The 10587-nt window shown below is 39.8% G+C and overlaps 1 protein-coding gene across 1 annotated transcript in view; it reads right to left on the reverse strand.

Annotated features, from left to right (window-relative positions):
• Positions 1 to 9727, reverse strand: part of LOC128983407 (uncharacterized) — a 102128-nt gene extending 92401 nt beyond the window's left edge. Inside the window, exon 1 of the mRNA XM_054402692.1 lies at positions 9592 to 9727. The gene's annotated coding sequence lies outside the window, so the exon portion shown is untranslated. The remainder of the gene's footprint in view (positions 1 to 9591) is intronic.
• Between the last annotated feature and the right edge of the window lie 860 nt (positions 9728 to 10587).

Here is a 10587-nt window from a genome sequence, read left to right on the forward strand (position 1 = left end):
ATGACGACTAACAGCAGTAACAGTACTCAAAGGCAGAGTGGGTGATGTTTCGAAGGAGATAGAAAATCTACTAGTTGGTCACATGACGACTAACAGCAGTAACAGTACTCAAGGGCTGAGTGGATGAAGTTTCGAAGGAGATAGATGATCTACTAGTTGGCCACATGACGACTGACAGCAGTAACTGTACTCAAGGACTGAGTGGGTGATGTTTCGAAGGTGAATCGGGAGTTGAGCAGGGTGAGATAGATGATCTGCTAGTTGGCCACATGACGACTGACAGCAGTAACTGTACTCAAGGGCAGAGTGGGTGATGTTTCGAAGGTGAATCGGGCGTTGAGCAGTGTGAGATAGATGATCTGCTAGTTGGCCACATGACGACTGACAGCAGTAACTGTACTCAAGGGCTGAGTGGGTGATGTTTCGAAGGTGAATCGGGCGTTGAGCAGTGTGAGATAGATGATCTGCTAGTTGGCCACATGACGACTGACAGCAGTAACTGTACTCAAGGACTGAGTGGGTGATGTTTCGAAGGTGAATCGGGCGTTGAGCAGTGTGAGATAGATGATCTGCTAGTTGGCCACATGACGACTGACAGCAGTAACTGTACTCAAGGACTGAGTGGGTGATGTTTCGAAGGTGAATCGGGCGTTGAGCAGAGTGAGATAGATGATCTGCTAGTTGGCCACATGACGACTGACAGCTGTAACTGTACTCAAGGGCTGAGTGGGTGATGTTTCGAAGGTGAATCGGGCGTTGAGCAGAGTGAGATAGATGATCTGCTAGTTGGCCACATGACGACTGACAGCTGTAACTGTACTCAAGGGCTGAGTGGGTGATGTTTCGAAGGTGAATCGGGCGTTGAGCAGAGTGAGATAGATGATCTGCTAGTTGGCCACATGACGACTGACATCAGTAACTGTACTCAAGGGCTGAGTGGGTGATGTTTCGAAGGTGAATCGGGCGTTGAGCAGAGTGAGATAGATGATCTGCTAGTTGGCCACATGACGACTGACATCAGTAACTGTACTCAAGGGCTGAGTGGGTGATGTTTCGAAGGTGAATCGGGCGTTGAGCAGAGTGAGATAGATGATCTGCTAGTTGGCCACATGACGACTGACAGCAGTAACTGTACTCAAGGGCTGAGTGGGTGATGTTTCGAAGGTGAATCGGGCGTTGAGCAGAGTGAGATAGATGATCTGCTAGTTGGCCACATGACGACTGACAGCTGTAACTGTACTCAAGGGCTGAGTGGGTGATGTTTCGAAGGTGAATCGGGCGTTGAGCAGAGTGAGATAGATGATCTGCTAGTTGGCCACATGACGACTGACATCAGTAACTGTACTCAAGGGCTGAGTGGGTGATGTTTCGAAGGTGAATCGGGCGTTGAGCAGAGTGAGATAGATGATCTGCTAGTTGGCCACATGACGACTGACAGCTGTAACTGTACTCAAGGGCTGAGTGGGTGATGTTTCGAAGGTGAATCGGGAGTTGAGCAGGGTGAGATAGATGATCTGCTAGTTGGCCACATGACGACTGACAGCAGTAACTGTACTCAAGGGCAGAGTGGGCGATGTTTCGAAGGTGAATCGGGCGTTGAGCAGTGTGAGATAGATGATCTGCTAGTTGGCCACATGACGACTGACAGCAGTAACTGTACTCAAGGGCTGAGTGGGTGATGTTTCGAAGGTGAATAGGGCGTTGAGCAGTGTGAGATAGATGATCTGCTAGTTGGCCACATGACGACTGACAGCAGTAACTGTACTCAAGGACTGAGTGGGTGATGTTTCGAAGGTGAATCGGGCGTTGAGCAGTGTGAGATAGATGATCTGCTAGTTGGCCACATGACGACTGACAGCAGTAACTGTACTCAAGGACTGAGTGGGTGATGTTTCGAAGGTGAATCGGGCGTTGAGCAGAGTGAGATAGATGATCTGCTAGTTGGCCACATGACGACTGACAGCTGTAACTGTACTCAAGGGCTGAGTGGGTGATGTTTCGAAGGTGAATCGGGCGTTGAGCAGAGTGAGATAGATGATCTGCTAGTTGGCCACATGACGACTGACAGCTGTAACTGTACTCAAGGGCTGAGTGGGTGATGTTTCGAAGGTGAATCGGGCGTTGAGCAGAGTGAGATAGATGATCTGCTAGTTGGCCACATGACGACTGACATCAGTAACTGTACTCAAGGGCTGAGTGGGTGATGTTTCGAAGGTGAATCGGGCGTTGAGCAGAGTGAGATAGATGATCTGCTAGTTGGCCACATGACGACTGACAGCTGTAACTGTACTCAAGGGCTGAGTGGGTGATGTTTCGAAGGTGAATCGGGCGTTGAGCAGAGTGAGATAGATGATCTGCTAGTTGGCCACATGACGACTGACATCAGTAACTGTACTCAAGGGCTGAGTGGGTGATGTTTCGAAGGTGAATCGGGCGTTGAGCAGAGTGAGATAGATGATCTGCTAGTTGGCCACATGACGACTGACAGCTGTAACTGTACTCAAGGGCTGAGTGGGTGATGTTTCGAAGGTGAATCGGGCGTTGAGCAGAGTGAGATAGATGATCTGCTAGTTGGCCACATTACTACTGACAGCAGTTACAGTACTCAAGGGCTGAGTGGGTGATGTTTCGAAGGGGAATCGGGCGTTTAGCAGAGTAAGATAGATGATCTGCTAGTTGGCCACATGACGACTGACAGCAGTAACTGTACTCAAGGACTGAGTGGGTGATGTTTCGAAGGTGAATCGGGCGTTGAGCAGAGTGAGATAGATGATCTGCTAGTTGGCCACATGACGACTGACAGCAGTAAATGTACTCAAGGGCAGAGTGGGTGATGTTTCGAAGGTGAATCGGGCGTTGAGCAGAGTGAGATAGATGATCTGCTAGTTGGCCACATGACGACTGACAGCAGTATCTGTACTCAAGGACTGAGTGGGTGATGTTTCGAAGGTGAATCGGGCGTTGAGCAGAGTGAGATAGATGATCTGCTAGTTGGCCACATGACGACTGACAGCAGTAAATGTACTCAAGGGCAGAGTGGGTGATGTTTCGAAGGTGAATCGGGCGTTGAGCAGAGTGAGATAGATGATCTGCTAGTTGGCCACATGACGACTGACAGCAGTAACTGTACTCAAGGGCAGAGTGGGTGATGTTTCGAAGGTGAATCGGGCGTTGAGCAGAGTGAGATAGATGATCTGCTAGTTGGCCACATGACGACTGACAGCAGTAAATGTACTCAAGGGCAGAGTGGGTGATGTTTCGAAGGTGAATCGGGCGTTGAGCAGAGTGAGATAGATGATCTGCTAGTTGGCCACATGACGAACGACCACGGGGTTTGTTTGAAGAAATGGATTGCCATCGGACGATCAATAAGAACAAATTCAAAGCCGACACTTTCTATTGACAAAGAGTGATAAATGGTCGGGGTATTGACCCGCACACCGCGATCTCGGTTTCTGGAGCACTGCGATCTTTCACGTTTTGTCATTGTTTAATTTATTGATTTCAACGTAATTTTATACGTGACACTCTATTGATATTATTTTAATATCAATATTATATTATTTTGTAAATATGGCACCAATGTAAAAAAAAACAATATTTAAAATAAATACAATATGGAATGCAGTTTTCATATAGTTTGTGGTGTCTCAATTATTCATAGTAAAGAGCTAATTGACACTAACTGACTAAATGAGGGTTCTAAAGGATCAATATATCTAAATAATAACTCATTTCAGGTATGCTGAGTGTAATTTATTTCAAATTTAAATTAAATTTGAAGAGTCACTGTAAGTAGTCTTTTGGAATGGAAAAAAATTTGGAAAGTGGTAAACTCGATTTATGAAATAATAACAAAATGGTAAAATAACCATGGGAGAGTTGTTTTCTATTCCTTTTTTAAACATTATGTTGAATTTATAATAGATGAAATTTAATAGTAAACGACGATTAAAAATTGTGTAAGTCTTAGTCTCTCAGTGTGTGCGTCTTAGTGTGAAGTGTTGATGTCTTAGTGATCACTAAGATTTACAATAAATAAATAATTATTCCAATAAAACACAATCTTAGAACGCAGAAATAGCAAAAGTAAATTGGATTTGTTTAAACAAAACAACAAAAGACGAGAAATTGTTTAAAATTGAAACTCGGTTATAAAACCAGAGTCCCTTTGACAGGGCGGTTCTCATAACCTAGGCATGTAAACAGAAACAGAACCGCTCATGTGAAACACGGCTCAGCGTTCACATTCATTGCGGGACCGCCCGAGCAGAAATGAAACAGAATCAAGCACAAGCAGACTGGCGTGCTGGCGTTCTTCAGATGAATACGCTCTTACTTTACGTAGTTGCTTTCCTGTTAAGATGCTCATTGTTTATCTCTACTACCAAGAAAAGCGCATCAGTTTCATTATTATTTGTTTATTATGTATTGTACATTAAATCCCACAGAGCATCATAGTATTCTTCTAACAATTCAACAATTCTAACAATAATTTTCAAATTATAATATGTATTGATCTATTCTATAGAACTTTCATGTTAGCAATGAGTGCCATGTCAAAATAAGATTTATACATAGTTTTGAGTAGAGAATATCAAATCTATAAAACTTAAGGCCTTTTTACATGGTTGTCAATTAATTAATTTAATTAGTTGTGTTTTAGGTATCCTCATAGTTACTTGAATGATTGTGTAAAATTAAACAACCTTATAACCTAAGGAAGATTCATATTTGACAGGATAATACCAATAACTGTTAAAAAAATGTTCTGTAACGAACCAATTGTACATTTAAACCATTCGTTACATGCACGAGTTATAGTTCAAGAAACTCTGCCCTCATAAAAAAGGAAAAGTACTTTATAATATTTTGCAAAGTGACTATGTGTATGGTTGTAACGGCTGACCTGCCTAGTGCCTACACTTGATACAGTACACACTGACTATACCGTGGGCTCTGGCCTAGCTGCTCACCTTGATTTGCCTCAATAGTTGTTTGGTGAATGGTGAATGTCAAGGATATTTGGAAGCACTATCTATGTATTACACATTTAACGGACATATCAAACATGGTATTCTATACTACGAGTTGTGTTCCGCCTTATTTATTCCTCGTGTCCTTCAGGGTAAATTTACCTATTTATTCTATCCCAGCTTGAACCTAAAAAAAATCTTTTCACAGGAAACTTCAGTTCACTGATAGAAAAAAATGGCACGGATAACGGATGGTTATTTTCATAACATAACAAACGAATGTCTACCACAAAAAAGTTTGTTACGATAAAAAAAGAAGACATTTATTAATCTGTACTAACGTAAGATCATGTCAATCTCACAGTTTCATAGAGTCACAGCTATTTTGCAGCTCGTGCGAAATGTGGTGGACAGGTCTAGGAATAGAACAGATCAATGGTAAATGACAGTATAATCAGTATGAGTAATGAAGATGTAATCAGTCACATTTATTTAATAAACTAAAGTAAAGTAATTTCAGATTTTTACCAGATTTACATTAAAGGAAAATTGAATTACTTTAATAAACCTTTTGAGAACAATTAAAAAGAAATCTTTATTATCACGATCAGGAAACTTTTCAGATACATCGTTGCTCATAGATTAATTACAATTGAACGTTACAAAATGATCTAAAGTCATTAGTAATTACATCAATGGAGTACAATGACAGAAAGGTTCGTGCGGCTTACAAACTATTTCATGGGTATCAAGGTTAAAAGTGTTTAATTAATGGAAAGGTGAGGACCTCACTTGCTCTGTCTCTCTCTCTTCACCGAGTTAACAGCTTTCCTCAGAGTTTATTGTAACAAGTTACTCGTGTTTCCTCGTAAACATTGTTTCAAACAGTCTGATCGGAATCTTTTACAACTCAACTTTATCACTCAGCTCTTAGGCGAGCAACTTTTTAAACTTTGGTTTAGATTTTTATTGAAGGTTAATCGTTTTAATGTTTATGGTAATCATGGTTAGGATATGTATTAAATTACAGGCCTACAGGCTCAAAAGCCAATTAAATAGAAATACTGATAAATACGTTGTGACTCTTTTACATCGACTTAGATCGTATGGGATTTTTTTACATAAGAGATTTATGTTGTTAACAATTACGCTTAACATAAAAAATGGCAACATAGAATACCGCCAAATCTGTGTAAGGAGTAAATGCAAAAAAATTATATTAACTATCGAATAGAATTAAAATGCCGGCATAAAGCTGAATAACCAATAGTGTTACATTAAAATTAACTATGTTCGAACAGCTAAAAACTTATACAAGAAAAAAATATACTTTTCATTTGCCCTCAAAAAAGTGCGGTAAACGTTTGCCGGTTTGCCCCCCGTGTGAATGCATATCGGCTTTTTACCTTGGAGCTGGTTATAGCCTGTGACGTATGATAACTAAATGGGCCTTGTTTTAGCCTAACCAGCATTACAGATCTTATACAGGGTGAGTTTTAATTGTCCCCCCCCCAAACTTTTTTCTACATTTTTTCAAATATCAATCCCAGACCACTTCCAAACATTGTTGGGTAGTAAGTACTTCATTTTGACAAGGTGGTCATTTCCGGCCGCCATCTTGGATCCGCCATATTGGATGCAAATTTTTTTTTCAAATGTAAAGGTGGAGTTGTGACCCATTATTTCGAACTAGATTTTTACCCTGATTACAATGCCGCAAACTGTTTTTAAAATTCTTGATTCATTCCAAAGTTATGAGGGCTTTTTAAAACTTTATTTTTAGCCCATTTTAACATTGTGCATTTACAAACTAAGACCATAATCTCAAAATAGTGCTAGATAAAGATAAGTATACACTACCAGTAATTGTCGACCTATTTTCACTTGGTTATGACTGATGTATTTTTTCGGCCACCATCTTGGATCCGCCATTTTGAAATATGATAAATTATTTTAAATATGAAGGGGGTGTTGTGACCCATCATTTCGAACTACTTTTTTAAGCTAAACTCAATGCCGCAATCCATTTTTTTTTATCAAGTTTTATTTATGAAATATTGCAATTTTTTTGTAAAAAATGTCAATATTTAAAAACCAAAAAATTAAAATGAAAAACGGATCATGGAATTAAGTTCAGCTTAAAAAAGTAGTGAGAAATGATGGGTCACAACACCCCCTTCATATTTAAAATAATTTATCACATTTCAAAATGGCGGATCCAAGATGGCGGCCGAAAAAATACATCAGTCATAACCAAGTGAAAATAGGTCGACAATTACTGGTAGTGTATACTTATCTTTATCTAGCACTATTTTGAGATTATGGTCTTAGTTTGTAAATGCACAATGTTAAAATGGGCTAAAAATAAAGTTTTAAAAAGCCCTCATAACTTTAGAATGAATCAAGATTTTTAAAAACAGTTTGCGGCATTGTAATTAGGGTAAAAATCTAATTCGAAATAATGGGTCACAACTCCACCTTTACATTTGAAAAAAAAATTTTGCATCCAATATGGCGGATCCAAGATGGCGGCCGGAAATGACCACCTTGTCAAAATGAAGTACTTACTACCCAACAATGTTTGGAAGTGGTCTGGGATTGATATTTGAAAAAATGTAGACAAAAGTTGGGGGGGGGGGACAATTAAAACTCACCCTGTATAATTAGAAAGTAGCATAATTAAATATGGTATTAAGAAAAAGTTTGTAAAGATAAGTCAGAGCTATCAAAACACATACAATTTAATTACTATATGTTTGAGTGTATCTATAATAATTCATATTGAGAAAACGCCTTGTAACCAACCAACCTCTCTCTCTCTCTCTCTCTCTGGCTATTGTCATCCACCCGGGTATACTGATGGTCAACACACCGCTCTAGCCTGGTCCAGAGCGTCTTTTATGTTTACGTATATGGCCGGTGTTTCCTAAATTTGTATGGTTATGTGAACCGAATCACCTTCTTTAAAGTGATCCCTATAGGTGTGCCCTGATAGACTACTGACTTAAGATAACATAATAATTTCAGCATTAACAAGGTATATCAAAAAGTCTACCTGCTTCTACATCGAACAATCAGTGGAGACAACATCCTGTATTGGTTTTAAGCCATACGCAATTTTTATTGTTGTTTAATCTACTCACTTGTACTTCCAGAGCTAGAGGCAAGGTTAGAGCGGACAGATGATGAATTATTCATTCTGGCTGGTGCAACGTGAACCAATTGATTACACATGTATATCTCATACTCCATTGTTTACAAGTGCAACTCTGTCTAATGTTCCTAGGTCGATGTCCTACCATCATCAGTCTGCTCGACTTCCACAGCTAGAGGCAAGGTTAGAGCGGACAGAAGATGAATTATTCATTCTGGCTGGTGCAACGTGAACCAATTGATTACACATGTATATCTCGCACTCCATTGTTTACAAGTGCAGCTCTGTCTAATGTTCCTAGGTCGATGTCCTACCATCATCAGCCTGATCTACTTCCACAGCTAGAGGCAAGGTTAGAGCGGACAGATGATGAATTATTCATTCTGGCTGGTGCAACGTGAACCAATTGATTACACATGTATATCTCGCACTCCATTGTTTACAAGTGCAGCTCTGTCTAATGTTCGTAGGTCGATGTCCTAACATCATCAGTCTGCTCGACTTCCACAGCTAGAGGCAAGGTTAGAGCGGACAGATGATGAATTATTCATTCTGGCTGGTGCAACGTGAACCAATTGATTACACATGTATATCTCGCACTCCATTGTTTACAAGTGCAGCTCTGTCTAATGTTCCTAGGTCGATGTCCTACCATCATCAGTCTGCTCGACTTCCACAGCTAGAGGCAAGGTTAGAGCGGACAGATGATGAATTATTCATTCTGGCTGGTGCAACGTGAACCAATTGATTACACATGTATATCTCGCACTCCATTGTTTACAAGTGCAGCTCTGTCTAATGTTCCTAGGTCGATGTCCTAACATCATCAGTCTGCTCGACTTCCACAGCTAGAGGCAAGGTTAGAGCGGACAGATGATGAATTATTCATTCTGGCTGGTGCGATTCGCTTAACGGCTGATCCCGTATTCATGGGCCAGTTTATTGCCGGTTTATACTTGAGCTGTGCTGACTGCTGCCCACTTGGCCGGCTATAAAATAAACCATAGACTCGATTGCACTTCATTCGTATATATTGGCTTTGATATTATTGGAATGTTGTCTTCTGTTTTTATTGTTATCCTATAGTTTATTTATGTATCGATACTGAGTTGACGTTATTTTTGTATGTTTACATGAAACTAAATACCACATTTTAAAATAGCTAACAATAAGTTCATAGTCAATACATATTAAATATATTTATGCTAAATAGTCACCAATTTATGATTTTGGCCTTTTTGTGATGAAAAGCCTCGGAAAATTTGTTACGTGAATGGACAAAGCTACCTGTAGATAACCCAATAGTTATCAGATCCAAGGATTTCATTGGACAATATTTTATATTATAACTATCATAGAGCAATGTTATGATTGAACGTCAAAGTATAGCAGTTTACTGACGACCGAACCCTCTCATCCTAGATGTGCATGTTGCATAAGCCAGAGTGACACGTCACTTACCGATGTCGTGGTGTGTTGGTGTGTTGGTGTGACGGTGTGCGCGGGTGTAGGCTGCCGACACGGCGCGCCGCGACGACTGATCCTCCAGCTACCTCAACCTCACCGTCGCACCGCCGCCATCTTGTCTTACTGTACACGGTACATCGTCGTCACGCACCGTCTGTCTAGGTAATGGACATGCACACAGCACACTCAGCAGCTCAGCGATCACTGCGAACAACACGTGTAAATACCAATTAATAGAGCTGATTGTCCCACTGTCAACAAGCATTTTTAAAGTTTGATTTGAAATCAGAAATAATACTGACGGAATACATTTTATTCATACAGAGGTGAAATTTCCGTCATAGCTACAGTGAAACTGGGTTTTTATAATTTTGTGTGTTACCTGCTATACTATAAACTGGCTCTTACATAACTCGCCTCGTAACATAAGAACTCATATTAGTAACCATGGAATGGAAACCTTTTGATGAAAAATAAGAAATCGTGAAGAATCAAAATGTTCAAAATGCGGTTGAAGTGTTATACTCCAATTATCATCGCCTTTTAAGGAATAATATGGTTGTTCATGCAACTGAGGCTGAAATTCTAGAGAATTATTTAGAACAAATTGTGTATAGTTGACTATAATAAAGCAAATAGGTTATACATTAAAATAAACCTAAATTGTTCATTAAACCACAACAAACCTGCTACTAATGCTGTCAACATAACGACAAAAGAAAACTATTCTCAAACAATGAGACAGTTATTTAACTTGCTAAAATGACTTCACACCATCAATTTAATAGCATTTAATATTTAAGCCTAAATTAAATCTATTGATATCATTTTACATGATCATTTCATATCTCCTACAATGCAGAACGAGATCTCAACAATTGCTACTCATATTCTTACATAGAGCGTCAAAAGAAATATAAATTTTCATCTGCATACTCTGACAAAATGTGTTTTTGACACCCGCTTTTAAGGGCCCAAGCGCTGGATTCA

The sequence above is a fragment of the Macrosteles quadrilineatus genome, unplaced genomic scaffold, assembly GCF_028750875.1.
Source record: "Macrosteles quadrilineatus isolate MER2022 unplaced genomic scaffold, UCM_ALF_1.0 Scaffold_1__1_contigs__length_201487025, whole genome shotgun sequence".
Classification (NCBI taxonomy): domain Eukaryota; kingdom Metazoa; phylum Arthropoda; class Insecta; order Hemiptera; family Cicadellidae; genus Macrosteles; species Macrosteles quadrilineatus.